Source organism: Crinia signifera, chromosome 6 (assembly GCF_055691185.1).
Source record: "Crinia signifera chromosome 6, ASM5569118v1, whole genome shotgun sequence".
Taxonomy (NCBI): Eukaryota; Metazoa; Chordata; class Amphibia; order Anura; family Myobatrachidae; genus Crinia; species Crinia signifera.
This window is the reverse complement of record NC_139222.1, coordinates 53,420,284-53,439,836: the sequence shown is the minus strand read 5'-3', so window position 1 is coordinate 53,439,836 and position 19,553 is coordinate 53,420,284.

Sequence of the window (19,553 nt, the reverse complement as noted above, 5' to 3'; positions counted from 1 at the left end):
TGGTTACAGCATGAAGCAAATGCATGTGAAAATACAAAGGTGCATTGCATTAAACAAGTCCAATGAGCGTCCCAAAATGGCCAGCCTGCCTGCTTTCATCCATCCATTGTTCTAAATTTTTCATTACCCAATGAGCTGAGGTGGAGTCTTAGCCAGTGGTACCATCAGGGAGGTGTGTAAAGCACTTTAGGCTAGACAGCCAATCAGCTGCCTGCTTCCATCTGTCAATCAAATACAGCAGCCAATCAGAAAGCTGCCCATTGATCAGCAGGCCCTTTATGACATCACAGACAGACCCTCAGAACTATCTGTGCATGTCTAATGGCTGGCTGTCAGTTGGGCGGGTGGGTGGCAGAGGGAGGGGATGTCTGTCTCCTTTCTCCTGAAAATTGCGGTTTTTCTGCGTTTACGGGAAAAGTTGAGGTCCGACGCGCAAAAGTGGGGTCTCGTAGAAATCACCTTTTAAAGACGCACATTTCTGGCCCCCAAAAAATGGGCATTTCAAATGAGAAATGAGTCCAATTAACAAAATAGGGTGAATAAGTATGTATTTCAGGGGTGAGTTAGCAGGCTATTGGGGAAGTAAATCCTGATATTTTTGGAGGTTGCAGGGGCCACAAGACCATTCAAAATAGGCAGGCTTTAGCATATGCAGTTAGGCCCTGTAGGATGATTTTAGCTAAAAAGTGCCCCAAACACTCAAACGGGCTTGTATCTGGGAAGGGAAAATATGGGAAACATGACTTAGACACCAAATGATACACTGTATGCCATGTTTCAAAATTTTTATGCACAGTGGTTACAGCATGAAGCGAATGCATGTGAAAATACAAAGGTGCATTGCATTAAACAAGTCCAATGAGCGTCCCAAAATGGCCGGCCTGCCTGCTTTCATCCATCAATTGTTCTAAATTTTTCATTACCCAATGAGCTGAGGTGGAGTCTTAGCCAGTGGTACCATCAGGGAGGTGTGTAAAGCACTTTAGGCTATACAGCCAATCAGCTGCCAGCTTCCATCTGTCAATCAAATACAGCAGCCAATCAGAAAGCTGCCCATTGATCAGCAGGCCCTTTATGACATCACAGACAGACCCTCAGAACTATCTGTGCATGTCTAATGGCTGGCTTTCAGTTGGGCGGGTGGGTGGCAGAGGGAGGGGATGTCTGTCTCGTTTCTCCTGAAAATTGTGGTTTTTCTGCGTTTACGGGAAAAGTTGAGGTCCGACGCGCAAAAGTGGGGTATCGTAGAAATCACCCTTTAAAGACGCACATTTCTGCCTCCCCCAAAAATGGACACTTCAAATGAGAAATGAGTCCAATGAACAAAATAGGGTGAATAAGTATGTATTTCAGGGGTGAGTTAGCAGGTTATTGGGGAAATAAGTCCTGATATTTTTGGAGGTTGCAGTGGCCACTACACCATTCAAAATAGGCAGGCTTTAGCATATGCAGTTAGGCCCTGTAGGATGATTTTAGCTAAAAAGTGCCCCAAACACTCAAAAGTGCTTGTATCTGGGAAGGGAAATTATGGGAAACATGACTTAGACACCAAATGATACACTGTATGCCATGTTTCCAAATTTTTATGCACAGTGGTTACAGCATGAAGCGAATGCATGTGAATATACAAAGGTGCATTGCATTAAACAAGTCCACTGAGCGTCCCAAAATGGCCGGCCTGCCTGCTTTCATCCATCAATTGTTCTAAATTTTTCATTACCCAATGAGCTGAGGTGGAGTCTTAGCCAGTGGTACCATCAGGGAGGTGTGTAAAGCACTTTAGGCTAGACAGCCAATCAGCTGCCAGCTTCCATCTGTCAATCAAATACAGCAGCCAATCAGAAAGCTGCCCATTGATCAGCAGGCCCTTTATGACATCACAGACAGACCCTCAGAACTATCTGTGCATGTCTAATGGCTGGCTGTCAGTTGGGCGGGTGGGTGGCAGAGGGAGGGGATGTCTGTCTCGTTTCTCCTGAAAATTGCGGTTTTTCTGCGTTTACGGGAAAAGTTGAGGTCCGACGCGCAAAAGTGGGATATCGTAGAAATCACCCTTTAAAGACACACATTTCTGCCCCCCCCAAAAATGGGCATTTCAAATGAGAAATGAGTCCAATGAACAAAATAGGGTGAATAAGTATGTATTTCAGGGGTGAGTTAGCAGGTTATTGGGGAAGTAAGTCCTGATATTTTTGGAGGTTGCAGGGGCCACTACACCATTCAAAATAGGCAGGCTTTAGCATATGCAGTTAGGCCCTGTAGGATGATTTTAGCTAAAAAGTGCCCCAAACACTCAAAAGTGCTTGTATCTGGGAAGGGAAATTATGGGAAACATGACTTAGACACCAAATGATACACTGTATGCCATGTTTCCAAATTTTTATGCACAGTGGTTACAGCATGAAGCGAATGCATGTGAATATACAAAGGTGCATTGCATTAAACAAGTCCACTGAGCGTCCCAAAATGGCCGGCCTGCCTGCTTTCATCCATCAATTGTTCTAAATTTTTCATTACCCAATGAGCTGAGGTGGAGTCTTAGCCAGTGGTACCATCAGGGAGGTGTGTAAAGCACTTTAGGCTAGACAGCCAATCAGCTGCCAGCTTCCATCTGTCAATCAAATACAGCAGCCAATCAGAAAGCTGCCCATTGATCAGCAGGCCCTTTATGACATCACAGACAGACCCTCAGAACTATCTGTGCATGTCTAATGGCTGGCTGTCAGTTGGGCGGGTGGGTGGCAGAGGGAGGGGATGTCTGTCTCGTTTCTCCTGAAAATTGCGGTTTTTCTGCGTTTACGGGAAAAGTTGAGGTCCGACGCGCAAAAGTGGGGTCTCGTAGAAATCACCTTTTAAAGACGCACATTTCTGGCCCCCAAAAAATGGGCATTTCAAATGAGAAATGAGTCCAATTAACAAAATAGGGTGAATAAGTATGTATTTCAGGGGTGAGTTAGCAGGCTATTGGGGAAGTAAATCCTGATATTTTTGGAGGTCACAGGGGCCACTAGACCATTCAAAATAGGCAGGCTTTAGCATATGCAGTTAAGCCCCGTAGGATGATTTTAGCTAAAAAGTGCCCCAAACACTCAAACGGGCTAGTATATGGGAAGGAAAAACATGGGAAACATGACTTAGACACCAAATGATACACTGTATGCCATGTTTCCAAATTTTTATGCACAATGGTTACTGCATGAAGCGAATGTATGTGAAAATACAAAGGTGCATTGCATTAAACAAGTCCAATGAGCGTCCCAAAATGGCCGGCCTGCCTGCTTTCATCCATCAATTGTTCTAAATTTTTCATTACCCAATGAGCTGAGGTGGAGTCTTAGCCAGTGGTACCATCAGGGAGGTGTGTAAAGCACTTTAGGCTAGACAGCCAATCAGCTGCCAGCTTCCATCTGTCAATCAAATACAGCAGCCAATCAGAAAGCTGCCCATTGATCAGCAGGCCCTTTATGACATCACAGACAGACCCTCAGAACGATCTGTGCATGTCTAATGGCTGGCTGTCAGTTGGGCGGGTGGGTGGCAGAGGGAGGGGATGTCTGTCTCGTTTCTCCTGAAAATTGCGGTTTTTCGCCGTTTACGGGAAAAGTTGAGGTCCGACGCGCAAAAGTGGGGTATCGTAGAAATCACCTTTTAAAGACGCACATTTCTGGCCCCCCAAAAATGGGCATTTCAAATGAGAAATGAGTCCAATGAACAAAATAGGGTGAATAAGTATGTATTTCAGGGGTGAGTTAGCAGGTTATTGGGGAAGTAAGTCCTGATATTTTTGGAGGTTGCAGGGGCCACTACACCATTCAAAATAGGCAGGCTTTATCATATGCAGTTAGGCCCTGTAGGATGATTTTAGCTAAAAAGTGCCCCAAACACTCAAACGGGCATGTATCTGGGAAGAAAAAATATGGGAAACATGACTTAGACACCAAATGATACACTGTATGCCATGTTTCCAAATTTTTATGCACAGTGGTTACAGCATGAAGCGAATGCATGTGAATATACAAAGGTGCATTGCATTAAACAAGTCCACTGAGCGTCCCAAAATGGCCGGCCTGCCTGCTTTCATCCATCAATTGTTCTAAATTTTTCATTACCCAATGAGCTGAGGTGGAGTCTTAGCCAGTGGTACCATCAGGGAGGTGTGTAAAGCACTTTAGGCTAGACAGTCAATCAGCTGCCAGCTTCCATCTGTCAATCAAATACAGCAGCCAATCAGAAAGCTGCCCATTAATCAGCAGGCCCTTTATGACATCACAGACAGACCCTCAGAACTATCTGTGCATGTCTAATGGCTGGCTGTCAGTTGGGCGGGTGGGTGGCAGAGGGAAGGGATGTCTGTCTCGTTTCTCCTGAAAATTGCGGTTTTTCTGCGTTTACGGGAAAAGTTGAGGTCCGACGCGCAAAAGTGGGGTATCGTAGAAATCACCTTTTAAAGACGCACATTTCTGGCTCCCCAAAAATGGGCATTTCAATTGAGAAATGAGTCCAATGAACAAAATAGGGTGAATAAGTATGTATTTCAGGGGTGAGTTAGCAGGATATTGGGGAAGTAAGTCCTGATATTTTTGGAGGTTGCAGGGGCCACTAGACCATTCAAAATAGGCAGGCTTTAGCATATGCAGTTAGGCCCTGTAGGATGATTTTAGCTAAAAAGTGCCCCAAACACTCAAACGGGCTTGTATCTGGGAAGGGAATATATGGGAAACATGACTTAGACACCAAATGATACACTGTATGCCATGTTTCCAAATTTGTATGCACAGTGGTTACAGCATGAAGCGAATGCATGTGAAAATACAAAGGTGAATTGCATTAAACAAGTCCAATGAGCGTCCCAAAATGGCCGGTCTGCCTGCTTTCATCCATCAATTGTTCTAAATTTTTCATTACCCAATGAGCTGAGGTGGAGTCTTAGCCAGTGGTACCATCAGGGAGGTGTGTAAAGCACTTTAGGCTAGACAGCCAATCAGCTGCCAGCTTCCATCTGTCAATCAAATACAGCAGCCAATCAGAAAGCTGCCCATTGATCAGCAGGCCCTTTATGACATCACAGACAGACCCTCAGAACTATCTGTGCATGTCTAATGGCTGGCTGTCAGTTGGGCGGGTGGGTGGCAGAGGGAGGGGATGTCTGTCTCGTTTCTCCTGAAAATTGTGGTTTTTCTGCGTTTACGGGAAAAGTTGAGGTCCGACGCGCAAAAGTGGGGTATCGTAGAAATCACCCTTTAAAGACGCACATTTCTGCCTCCCCCAAAAATGGGCATTTCAAATGAGAAATGAGTCCAATGAACAAAATAGGGTGAATAAGTATGTATTTCAGGGGTGAGTTAGCAGGTTATTGGGGAAATAAGTCCTGATATTTTTGGAGGTTGCAGGGGCCACTACACCATTCAAAATAGGCAGGCTTTAGCATATGCAGTTAGGCCCTGTAGGATGATTTTAGCTAAAAAGTGCCCCAAACACTCAAAAGTGCTTGTATCTGGGAAGGGAAATTATGGGAAACATGACTTAGACACCAAATGATACACTGTATGCCATGTTTCCAAATTTTTATGCACAGTGGTTACAGCATGAAGTGAATGCATGTGAATATACAAAAGTGCATTGCATTAAACAAGTCCACTGAGCGTCCCAAAATGGCCGGCCTGCCTGCTTTCATCCATCAATTGTTCTAAATTTTTCATTACCCAATGAGCTGAGGTGGAGTCTTAGCCAGTGGTACCATCAGGGAGGTGTGTAAAGCACTTTAGGCTAGACAGCCAATCAGCTGCCAGCTTCCATCTGTCAATCAAATACAGCAGCCAATCAGAAAGCTGCCCATTGATCAGCAGGCCCTTTATGACATCACAGACAGACCCTCAGAACTATCTGTGCATGTCTAATGGCTGGCTTTCAGTTGGGCGGGTGGGTGGCAGAGGGAGGGGATGTCTGTCTCGTTTCTCCTGAAAATTGTGGTTTTTCTGCGTTTACGGGAAAAGTTGAGGTCCGAAGCGCAAAAGTGGGGTCTCGTAGAAATCACCTTTTAAAGACGCACATTTCTGGCCCCCAAAAAATGGGCATTTCAAATGAGAAATGAGTCCAATTAACAAAATAGGGTGAATAAGTATGTATTTCAGGGGTGAGTTAGCAGGCTATTGGGGAAGTAAATCCTGATATTTTTGGAGGTTGCAGGGGCCACAAGACCATTCAAAATAGGCAGGCTTTAGCATATGCAGTTAGGCCCTGTAGGATGATTTTAGCTAAAAAGTGCCCCAAACACTCAAACGGGCTTGTATCTGGGAAGGGAAAATATGGGAAACATGACTTAGACACCAAATGATACACTGTATGCCATGTTTCAAAATTTTTATGCACAGTGTTTACAGCATGAAGCGAATGCATGTGAAAATACAAAGGTGCATTGCATTAAACAAGTCCAATGAGCGTCCCAAAATGGCCGGCCTGCCTGCTTTCATCCATCAATTGTTCTAAATTTTTCATTACCCAATGAGCTGAGGTGGAGTCTTAGCCAGTGGTACCATCAGGGAGGTGTGTAAAGCACTTTAGGCTATACAGCCAATCAGCTGCCAGCTTCCATCTGTCAATCAAATACAGCAGCCAATCAGAAAGCTGCCCATTGATCAGCAGGCCCTTTATGACATCACAGACAGACCCTCAGAACTATCTGTGCATGTCTAATGGCTGGCTTTCAGTTGGGCGGGTGGGTGGCAGAGGGAGGGGATGTCTGTCTCGTTTCTCCTGAAAATTGTGGTTTTTCTGCGTTTACGGGAAAAGTTGAGGTCCGACGCGCAAAAGTGGGGTATCGTAGAAATCACCCTTTAAAGACGCACATTTCTGCCTCCCCCAAAAATGGACACTTCAAATGAGAAATGAGTCCAATGAACAAAATAGGGTGAATAAGTATGTATTTCAGGGGTGAGTTAGCAGGTTATTGGGGAAATAAGTCCTGATATTTTTGGAGGTTGCAGTGGCCACTACACCATTCAAAATAGGCAGGCTTTAGCATATGCAGTTAGGCCCTGTAGGATGATTTTAGCTAAAAAGTGCCCCAAACACTCAAAAGTGCTTGTATCTGGGAAGGGAAATTATGGGAAACATGACTTAGACACCAAATGATACACTGTATGCCATGTTTCCAAATTTTTATGCACAGTGGTTACAGCATGAAGCGAATGCATGTGAATATACAAAGGTGCATTGCATTAAACAAGTCCACTGAGCGTCCCAAAATGGCCGGCCTGCCTGCTTTCATCCATCAATTGTTCTAAATTTTTCATTACCCAATGAGCTGAGGTGGAGTCTTAGCCAGTGGTACCATCAGGGAGGTGTGTAAAGCACTTTAGGCTAGACAGTCAATCAGCTGCCAGCTTCCATCTGTCAATCAAATACAGCAGCCAATCAGAAAGCTGCCCATTAATCAGCAGGCCCTTTATGACATCACAGACAGACCCTCAGAACTATCTGTGCATGTCTAATGGCTGGCTGTCAGTTGGGCGGGTGGGTGGCAGAGGGAGGGGATGTCTGTCTCGTTTCTCCTGAAAATTGCGGTTTTTCTGCGTTTACGGGAAAAGTTGAGGTCCGACGCGCAAAAGTGGGGTATCGTAGAAATCACCTTTTAAAGACGCACATTTCTGGCTCCCCAAAAATGGGCATTTCAATTGAGAAATGAGTCCAATGAACAAAATAGGGTGAATAAGTATGTATTTCAGGGGTGAGTTAGCAGGATATTGGGGAAGTAAGTCCTGATATTTTTGGAGGTTGCAGGGGCCACTAGACCATTCAAAATAGGCAGGCTTTAGCATATGCAGTTAGGCCCTGTAGGATGATTTTAGCTAAAAAGTGCCCCAAACACTCAAACGGGCTTGTATCTGGGAAGGGAAAATATGGGAAACATGACTTAGACACCAAATGATACACTGTATGCCATGTTTCCAAATTTTTATGCACAGTGGTTACAGCATGAAGCGAATGCATGTGAAAATACAAAGGTGAATTGCATTAAACAAGTCCAATGAGCGTCCCAAAATGGCCGGCCTGCCTGCTTTCATCCATCAATTGTTCTAAATTTTTCATTACCCAATGAGCTGAGGTGGAGTCTTAGCCAGTGGTACCATCAGGGAGGTGTGTAAAGCACTTTAGGCTAGACAGCCAATCAGCTGCCTGCTTCCATCTGTCAATCAAATACAGCAGCCAATCAGAAAGCTGCCCATTGATCAGCAGGCCCTTTATGACATCACAGACAGACCCTCAGAACTATCTGTGCATGTCTAATGGCTGGCTTTCAGTTGGGCGGGTGGGTGGCAGAGGGAGGGGATGTCTGTCTCGTTTCTCCTGAAAATTGTGGTTTTTCTGCGTTTACGGGAAAAGTTGAGGTCCGACGCGCAAAAGTGGGGTATCGTAGAAATCACCCTTTAAAGACGCACATTTCTGCCTCCCCCAAAAATGGGCATTTCAAATGAGAAATGAGTCCAATGAACAAAATAGGGTGAATAAGTATGTATTTCAGGGGTGAGTTAGCAGGATATTGGGGAAGTAAGTCCTGATATTTTTGGAGGTTGCAGGGGCCACTAGACCATTCAAAATAGGCAGGCTTTAGCATATGCAGTTAGGCCCTGTAGGATGATTTTAGCTAAAAAGTGCCCCAAACACTCAAACGGGCTTGTATCTGGGAAGGGAAAATATGGGAAACATGACTTAGACACCAAATGATACACTGTATGCCATGTTTCCAAATTTTTATGCACAGTGGTTACAGCATGAAGCGAATGCATGTGAAAATACAAAGGTGAATTGCATTAAACAAGTCCAATGAGCGTCCCAAAATGGCCGGCCTGCCTGCTTTCATCCATCAATTGTTCTAAATTTTTCATTACCCAATGAGCTGAGGTGGAGTCTTAGCCAGTGGTACCATCAGGGAGGTGTGTAAAGCACTTTAGGCTAGACAGCCAATCAGCTGCCTGCTTCCATCTGTCAATCAAATACAGCAGCCAATCAGAAAGCTGCCCATTGATCAGCAGGCCCTTTATGACATCACAGACAGACCCTCAGAACTATCTGTGCATGTCTAATGGCTGGCTTTCAGTTGGGCGGGTGGGTGGCAGAGGGAGGGGATGTCTGTCTCGTTTCTCCTGAAAATTGTGGTTTTTCTGCGTTTACGGGAAAAGTTGAGGTCCGACGCGCAAAAGTGGGGTATCGTAGAAATCACCCTTTAAAGACGCACATTTCTGCCTCCCCCAAAAATGGGCATTTCAAATGAGAAATGAGTCCAATGAACAAAATAGGGTGAATAAGTATGTATTTCAGGGGTGAGTTAGCAGGTTATTGGGGAAATAAGTCCTGATATTTTTGGAGGTTGCAGGGGCCACTACACCATTCAAAATAGGCAGGCTTTAGCATATGCAGTTAGGCCCTGTAGGATGATTTTAGCTAAAAAGTGCCCCAAACACTCAAAAGTGCTTGTATCTGGGAAGGGAAATTATGGGAAACATGACTTAGACACCAAATGATACACTGTATGCCATGTTTCCAAATTTTTATGCACAGTGGTTACAGCATGAAGTGAATGCATGTGAATATACAAAAGTGCATTGCATTAAACAAGTCCACTGAGCGTCCCAAAATGGCCGGCCTGCCTGCTTTCATCCATCAATTGTTCTAAATTTTTCATTACCCAATGAGCTGAGGTGGAGTCTTAGCCAGTGGTACCATCAGGGAGGTGTGTAAAGCACTTTAGGCTAGACAGCCAATCAGCTGCCAGCTTCCATCTGTCAATCAAATACAGCAGCCAATCAGAAAGCTGCCCATTGATCAGCAGGCCCTTTATGACATCACAGACAGACCCTCAGAACTATCTGTGCATGTCTAATGGCTGGCTTTCAGTTGGGCGGGTGGGTGGCAGAGGGAGGGGATGTCTGTCTCGTTTCTCCTGAAAATTGTGGTTTTTCTGCGTTTACGGGAAAAGTTGAGGTCCGACGCGCAAAAGTGGGGTATCGTAGAAATCACCCTTTAAAGACGCACATTTCTGCCCCCCCAAAAAATGGGCATTTCAAATGAGAAATGAGTCCAATGAACAAAATAGGGTGAATAAGTAGGTATTTCAGGGGTGAGTTAGCAGGTTATTGGGGAAGTAAGTCCTGATATTTTTGGAGGTTGCAGGGGCCACTACACCATTCAAAATAGGCAGGCTTTAGCATATGTAGTTTGGCCCTGTAGGATGATTTTAGCTAAAAAGTGCCCCAAACACTCAAAAGTGCTTGTATCTGGGAAGGGAAATTATGGGAAACATGACTTAGACACCAAATGATACACTGTATGCCATGTTTCCAAATTTTTATGCACAGTGGTTACAGCATGAAGCGAATGCATGTGAATATACAAAGGTGCATTGCATTAAACAAGTCCACTGAGCGTCCCAAAATGGCCGGCCTGCCTGCTTTCATCCATCAATTGTTCTAAATTTTTCATTACCCAATGAGCTGAGGTGGAGTCTTAGCCAGTGGTACCATCAGGGAGGTGTGTAAAGCACTTTAGGCTAGACAGCCAATCAGCTGCCAGCTTCCATCTGTCAATAAAATACAGCAGCCAATCAGAAAGCTGCCCATTGATCAGCAGGCCCTTTAAGACATCACAGACAGACCCTCAGAACTATCTGTGCATGTCTAATGGCTGGCTGTCAGTTGGGCGGGTGGGTGGCAGAGGGAGGGGATGTCTGTCTCGTTTCTCCTGAAAATTGCGGTTTTTCTGCGTTTACGGGAAAAGTTGAGGTCCGACGCGCAAAAGTGGGGTCTCGTAGAAATCACCTTTTAAAGACGCACATTTCTGGCCCCCAAAAAATGGGCATTTCAAATGAGAAATGAGTCCAATTAACAAAATAGGGTGAATAAGTATGTATTTCAGGGGTGAGTTAGCAGGCTATTGGGGAAGTAAATCCTGATATTTTTGGAGGTTGCAGGGGCCACAAGACCATTCAAAATAGGCAGGCTTTAGCATATGCAGTTAGGCCCTGTAGGATGATTTTAGCTAAAAAGTGCCCCAAACACTCAAACGGGCTTGTATCTGGGAAGGGAAAATATGGGAAACATGACTTAGACACCAAATGATACACTGTATGCCATGTTTCAAAATTTTTATGCACAGTGGTTACAGCATGAAGCGAATGCATGTGAAAATACAAAGGTGCATTGCATTAAACAAGTCCAATGAGCGTCCCAAAATGGCCGGCCTGCCTGCTTTCATCCATCAATTGTTCTAAATTTTTCATTACCCAATGAGCTGAGGTGGAGTCTTAGCCAGTGGTACCATCAGGGAGGTGTGTAAAGCACTTTAGGCTATACAGCCAATCAGCTGCCAGCTTCCATCTGTCAATCAAATACAGCAGCCAATCAGAAAGCTGCCCATTGATCAGCAGGCCCTTTATGACATCACAGACAGACCCTCAGAACTATCTGTGCATGTCTAATGGCTGGCTTTCAGTTGGGCGGGTGGGTGGCAGAGGGAGGGGATGTCTGTCTCGTTTCTCCTGAAAATTGTGGTTTTTCTGCGTTTACGGGAAAAGTTGAGGTCCGACGCGCAAAAGTGGGGTATCGTAGAAATCACCCTTTAATGACGCACATTTCTGCCTCCCCCAAAAATGGACACTTCAAATGAGAAATGAGTCCAATGAACAAAATAGGGTGAATAAGTATGTATTTCAGGGGTGAGTTAGCAGGTTATTGGGGAAATAAGTCCTGATATTTTTGGAGGTTGCAGTGGCCACTACACCATTCAAAATAGGCAGGCTTTAGCATATGCAGTTAGGCCCTGTAGGATGATTTTAGCTAAAAAGTGCCCCAAACACTCAAAAGTGCTTGTATCTGGGAAGGGAAATTATGGGAAACATGACTTAGACACCAAATGATACACTGTATGCCATGTTTCCAAATTTTTATGCACAGTGGTTACAGCATGAAGCGAATGCATGTGAATATACAAAGGCGCATTGCATTAAACAAGTCCACTGAGCGTCCCAAAATGGCCAGCCTGCCTGCTTTCATCCATCAATTGTTCTAAATTTTTCATTACCCAATGAGCTGAGGTGGAGTCTTAGCCAGTGGTACCATCAGGGAGGTGTGTAAAGCACTTTAGGCTAGACAGCCAATCAGCTGCCAGCTTCCATCTGTCGATCAAATACAGCAGCCAATCAGAAAGCTGCCCATTGATCAGCAGGCCCTTTATGACATCACAGACAGACCCTCAGAACTATCTGTGCATGTCTAATGGCTGGCTGTCAGTTGGGCGGGTGGGTGGCAGAGGGAGGGGATGTCTGTCTCGTTTCTCCTGAAAATTGCGGTTTTTCTGCGTTTACGGGAAAAGTTGAGGTCCGACGCGCAAAAGTGGGGTATCGTAGAAATCACCCTTTAAATACGCACATTTCTGCCCCCCCCCCAAAAATGGGCATTTCAAATGAGAAATGAGTCCAATGAACAAAATAGGGTGAATAAGTATGTATTTCAGGGGTGAGTTAGCAGGTTATTGGGGAAGTAAGTCCTGATATTTTTGGAGGTTGCAGGGGCCACTACACCATTCAAAATAGGCAGGCTTTAGCATATGCAGTTAGGCCCTGTAGGATGATTTTAGCTAAAAAGTGCCCCAAACACTCAAAAGTGCTTGTATCTGGGAAGGGAAATTATGGGAAACATGACTTAGACACCAAATGATACACTGTATGCCATGTTTCCAAATTTTTATGCACAGTGGTTACAGCATGAAGCGAATGCATGTGAATATACAAAGGTGCATTGCATTAAACAAGTCCACTGAGCGTCCCAAAATGGCCGGCCTGCCTGCTTTCATCCATCAATTGTTCTAAATTTTTCATTACCCAATGAGCTGAGGTGGAGTCTTAGCCAGTGGTACCATTAGGGAGGTGTGTAAAGCACTTTAGGCTAGACAGCCAATCAGCTGCCAGCTTCCATCTGTCAATCAAATACAGCAGCCAATCAGAAAGCTGCCCATTGATCAGCAGGCCCTTTATGACATCACAGACAGACCCTCAGAACTATCTGTGCATGTCTAATGGCTGGCTGTCAGTTGGGCGGGTGGGTGGCAGAGGGAGGGGATGTCTGTCTCGTTTCTCCTGAAAATTGCGGTTTTTCTGCGTTTACTGGAAAAGTTGAGGTCCGACGCGCAAAAGTGGGGTCTCGTAGAAATCACCTTTTAAAGACGCACATTTCTGGCCCCCAAAAAATGGGCATTTCAAATGAGAAATGAGTCCAATTAACAAAATAGGGTGAATAAGTATGTATTTCAGGGGTGAGTTAGCAGGCTATTGGGGAAGTAAATCCTGATATTTTTGGAGGTTGCAGGGGCCACTAGACCATTCAAAATAGGCAGGCTTTAGCATATGCAGTTAAGCCCCGTAGGATGATTTTAGCTAAAAAGTGCCCCAAACACTCAAACGGGCTAGTATATGGGAAGGAAAAACATGGGAAACATGACTTAGACACCAAATGATACACTGTATGCCATGTTTCCAAATTTTTATGCACAGTGGTTACAGCATGAAGCGAATGCATGTGAAAATACAAAGGTGCATTGCATTAAACAAGTCCAATGAGCGTCCCAAAATGGCCGGCCTGCCTGCTTTCATCCATCAATTGTTCTAAATTTTTCATTACCCAATGAGCTGAGGTGGAGTCTTAGCCAGTGGTACCATCAGGGAGGTGTCTAAAGCACTTTAGGCTAGACAGCCAATCAACTGCCGGCTTCCATCTGTCAATCAAATACAGCAGCCAATCAGAAAGCTGCCCATTGATCAGCAGGCCCTTTATGACATCACAGACAGACCCTCAGAACTATCTGTGCATGTCTAATTGCTGGCTTTCAGTTGGGCGGGTGGGTGGCAGAGGGAGGGGATGTCTGTCTCGTTTCTCCTGAAAATTGCGGTTTTTCTGCGTTTACGGGAAAATTTGAGGTCCGACGCGCAAAATTGGGATATCGTAGAAATCACCTTTTAACCCCTTCCCGACAATTGACGTACATTTACGTCATGGTCGGGAAGTACTTCCCGACACATGGCGTAAATGTACGTCATGGCATTTAACTGTCACCGCGTCTATAGACGCGGTGACAGTTTCAACATGTCTGCTGTCCCTGACAGCAGACATGTCCGTGCATGCCCAGGGGGGGCTGCGATGCCGCCCCCCCGTCGGCGATCGCTGTGATTGGCTGTTCAGTGTGAACAGCCAATTACAGCGTTTTCTGTGTCACCGGCGAATAACGTTCGCCGGTGACACGCGATCGGAGGTGATTGATGCTGTAAAGTACAGCACCAATCACCGCGGGGTGTAAGGGTGACACTGGTGTCACCCCACCTCACCCCGCCCGCCCCCAAAGGCCGTGATTGGTCCGTCGGTCCGACGGACCAATCACAGCCATGGAGGGGGGTTTAAACTAACGGTGACTGCACTGCAGACGCCATTCCGGTCTGGAATTGCGTGCAGTGCGGTCACCGTGCCAATCTGCCGCGATATACTGACCAGAACCTTGCAAAATACTTACCTGATCCTTGCAAATATCTTGGCTGCTTCATCTGTGCTTGTAGTGTGCTGGATGCTTCCTGGATCCTGTTACTTGTGACTTCCTGTGAACTTGTGCTGCTGCAGTGTAATAGCGTTAGTTAGATAGAGAGAGATAGAGAGAGATAGTGTCAGATAGTGTCAGAGAGTGCTGTATTTTGTGCTGCTGCAGTGTGATATAGTTAGAGAGAGATAGAGAGAGATAGAGAGAGATAGAGAGAGATAGAGAGATATAGAGAGAGATAGAGAGAGATAGAGCGGCCTAGTGACAGAGAGTGCTATATTTTGTGCTGCTGCAGTGTGATAGTTATAGATAGAGAGAGATAGAGAGAGATAGAGAGAGAGAGAGATAGAGATAGTGACAGATTGTGCTATATATTTTTTATATAACTGACTGCTGCCCCCCCTTTTGTGCTGATCAGTATAAATTAACTGATCAGCAACTTTTTGGGGGCGCAGGGTATTTTTATATATATATATACCTGTCACTGCTGCTGCTGCAGTGTCATAGAGTGTTAGATAGTGAGAGATAGAGAGATAGAGAGAGATAGCGACAGAGAGTGATAGAGAGTGCTAAATTTTGTGTCTGCTGCCCCCGCCTTTTGTGCTGATCACTATATCTGAGGTGATCAGCAACTTTTTAGGGGTGCAGAGGTTTTTTTTTTTTTTATATATACCTGCCAGTTGCACTGTCAGTTGCACCTGCTGCCCCTCACTGGTAATCAGTGTCGCATCACTGATCACCTTTTTTTTTTTTGTGTGTGCTGTGGGGTTTTAATTTTTTTTTTTACACACACTGTGATTTTGTGGGTGTCCTGTGGCCGCTGTGCGCGGATCAGTGACGTACATCACTGATCATCTTTTTCGGCACAGGGTTGATCTATTTTTTTTTTTTTTTTTTTGATCAAATTCCTGTTGCCTTTCAGCGCTGTTCAGTGACGGACGTTACTGACCAACATCTGTGCTCAATTTTTGACGCAGGACCTTTTTTTTTTTTTTTTTAACCCCTTCAATTTTTTTTTTTAACCCCTTCAATTTTTTTTTTAACCCCTTCAATTTTTTTTTTTTTAACCCCTCCATTTTTTTTTTTTTGTATAAAGTATTTTTTTTTTCTGCACACTACATACACACTACACACTACATACCCCCCGGGTTGAAATAAAGTTTGTACCCCCCCCCCTACACTATACACGTGTTGAAACATTTCACTACCAGTAACACAAAAATAAAAATGGCATCCCAAATGTCATCCCAAATGTCATCCCAGTCATCCAGAAGAATGTATTCAGCGGAGGAGGCATATGCCCTGCTTGCTTCTGACTCTGACACAGCCAGTGATGCAAGCGGGGAATTTGAAGGATTCGCCTTAAGCTCCTCTTCCTCCTCTGGTGATGAGGGACCCCCTCAAAGACGCCCCCGTAGAGCAGCTGAGACCCCCCCCCCAATAATTGATCTCGTATGGACCCCACCACCAGACAATTTTGAGCCCCAGGTTCCTGAGTTTTTGGCCATGCCAGGAATCCAATTTGATTCCACAGGTCTCAGAGAAATTGACTTTTTCAAATTATTTTTCTCTGATGATTTTATAAATTTAATGGTGGACCAAACTAATTTATATGCCCAGCAGTTTATTGCTCAAAACCCCACGTCATCATTTGCTAGGTGGACCCCTGTAGATGCAGTAGAGATGATGACATTTTGGGGTCTGGTGTTTCATATGGGCATAGTAAAAAAGCCAGAAATTAGGCAATATTGGAGTACAGATGTTCTGTACAGCACCCCATTTTACCGTATGGCCATGCCCCGGGCTCGATTTGAGACGATCCTTAAATTTTTGCATTACAACGATAATGCACAGTGCCCACCCAGAGATGATCCCACCTTTGACCGGCTATTCAAAGTCAGGCCGGTCATTGATCATTTCAGTGCCAAATTTGAAGACATGTACATCCCAGATAAATTCATTTGCATAGACGAGTCCCTTATACATTTTAAAGGAAGGGTTAAATTCCGCCAGTACCTTCCCAGTAAGAGGGCAAGGTATGGCATAAAAATGTATAAGTTGTGTGAAAGCACCTCAGGGTACACCCACAGGTTTAGGGTATATGAAGGGAAGGATTCAAGAATTGAACCGCCAGAATGCCCCCCCTCCCTCGTAGGTGTTAGTGGAAAAATTGTCTGGGATTTAGTGCACCCCTTCCTGGATAAAGGTTATCACCTCTATGTGGATAACTTTTACACCAGCATCCCCCTGTTTAAGGCCCTTGGTTCAAGAGGTACAGCAGCTTGCGGTACTGTGCGCAAGAACCAAAGAGGCCTCCCAAAAACGCACATTGCCCAAGTAATGAGAAGGGGTGAAAGCAGGGGAATATGCACCGAAAATATGTTGTTGGTCAAATATAAGGACAAGAGGGATGTCCTTATACTGACAACAATTCACGGAGACAGTACCACCTCCGTCCCTGTACGAGGTACCAGTACCCACACCTCAAAACCTAATTGTATCCTGGATTACAATAGGTACATGGGCGGAGTGGATCTTTCAGATCAGGTACTGAAGCCGTACAGTGCCCTGCGGAAAACAAAAATCTGGTACAAGAAGCTGGCCGTGTATATCATCCAGATGGCACTGTATAACGCTTACGTGCTATTCCGTTCTACCGGCCAGAGGGGGACATTTATGCACTTTCAAGAGGAAGTCATAAAGGGCCTAATATTTGGGAACCAGCAGGCTGAGGGCCCCAGTACTTCTAGTACTGGCCCCCGTATTGTACCAGGGCAGCATTTTCCTGATGAAATCCCCTCCACTGGAAAAAAGGGCAGGACACAAAAAAGGTGCAAAGTTTGCTATAAAAAGGGAATAAGAAAGCAAACTATTTTCCAGTGTGACACTTGCCCCGACAAACCCGGCCTATGTATAAAGGAGTGTTTTAAAATATACCACACATCTATGGATTATTAGGTTCATAATTTCACCGTGCTTCGGGGGTCTTGCTAATGCCACATACCACCCACCATTCATTCCACCATAATCTGAGCCGCAAAATCCAAAAATCACTCCTTCCCTTCTGAGTCCTGCCATGCACCCAACTGGTATTTTTTGGTCACATGTGAGGCATTGCCGTACTCGGGAGAAATTGGGGCACAGATTTTGGGGTGCTTTTTCTCCTTCATACCTTCTGAAAATGACAAATTTGGAGCCAGAACTGCATTTTTGTGTAAAAAAATGTAATTTTTCATTTTCACTGCCCACTTGTATCAAAATTGGTGAAACCCCTGGGGGTTTGAAATGTACACTATACCCCTAGATGAATTCCCTGAGGGGTGTAGTTTGCAAAATGGGGTCACTTGTGGGGGGGTTCCACTGTATTGGTGCTTTGGGGGTCTTGCTAATGCGACATAGCACCCACCATCATTCCACCAGAATTTGTGCTGCAAAATCCAAATATCACTCCTTCCCTTCAGAGTCCTGCAACTTTTTGGTCACACATGAGGCATTGCCGTACTCGGGAGAAATTGGGGCACAGATTTTGGGGTGCTTTTTCTCCTTCATACCTTCTGAAAATGAAAAATTTTGAGCCAGAACTGCATTTTTGTGTAAAAAAATGTAATTTTTCATTTTCACTGCCCAGTTGTATCAAAATTGGTGAAACCCCTGGGGGTTTGAAATGTACACTATACCCCTAGATGAATTCCCTGAGGGGTGTAGTTTGCAAAATGGGGTCACTTGTGGGGGGGTTCCACTGTATTGGTGCAACATAGCACCCACCATTCATTCCACCAGAATCTGTGCTGCAAAATCCAAAAATCACTCCTTCCCTTCTGAGTCCTGCCATGCACCCAACTGGTATTTTTTGGTCACATGTGAGGCATTGCCGTACTCGGGAGAAATTGGGGCACAGATTTTGGGGTGCTTTTTCTCCTTCATACCTTCTGAAAATGAAAAATTTTGAGCCAGAACTGCATTTTTGTGTAAAAAATGTAATTTTTCTTTTTCACTGCCCACTTGTATCAAAATTGGTGAAACCCCTGGGGGTTTGAAATGTACACTATACCCCTAGATGAATTCCCTGAGGGGTGTAGTTTGCAAAATGGGGTCACTTGTGGGGGGATTCCACTGTATTGGTGCTTGGGGGGTCTTGCTAATGCGACATAGCACCCACCAAAATTCCACCAGAATCTGAGCTGCAAAATCCAAAAATCACTCCTTCCCTTCTGAGTCCTGCCATGCACCCAACTGGTATTTTTTGGTCACATGTGAGGCATTGCCGTACTCGGGAGAAATTGGGGCACAGATTTTGCGGTGCTTTTTCTCCTTCATACCTTCTGAAAATGAAAAATTTTGAGCCAGAACTGCATTTTTGTGTAAAAAATGTAATTTTTCATTTTCACTGCCCACTTGTATCAAAATTGGTGAAACCCCTGGGGGTTTGAAATGTACACTATACCCCTAGATGAATTCCCTGAGGGGTGTAGTTTGCAAAATGGGGTCACTTGTGGGGGGGTTCCACTGTATTGGTGCTTGGGGGGTCTTGCTATTGCGACATAGCACCCACCAAAATTCCACCAGAATCTGAGCCGCAAAATCCAAAAATCACTCCTTCCGTTCTGAGTCCTGCCATGCACCCAACTGGTATTTTTTGGTCACATGTGAGGCATTGCCGTACTCGGGAGAAATTGGGGCACATATTTTGGGGTGCTTTTTCTCCTTCATACCTTCTGAAAATGAAAAATTTTGAGCCAGAACTGCATTTTTGTGTAAAAAAATGTAATTTTTCATTTTCACTGCCCACTTGTATCAAAATTGGTGAAACCCCTGGGGGTTTGAAATGTACACTATACCCCTAGATGAATTCCCTGAGGGGTGTACTTTGCAAAATGGGGTGACTTGTGGGGGGGTTCCACTGTATTGGTGCAACATAGCACCCACCATTCATTCCACCAGAATCTGTGCTGCAAAATCCAAAAATCACTCCTTCCCTT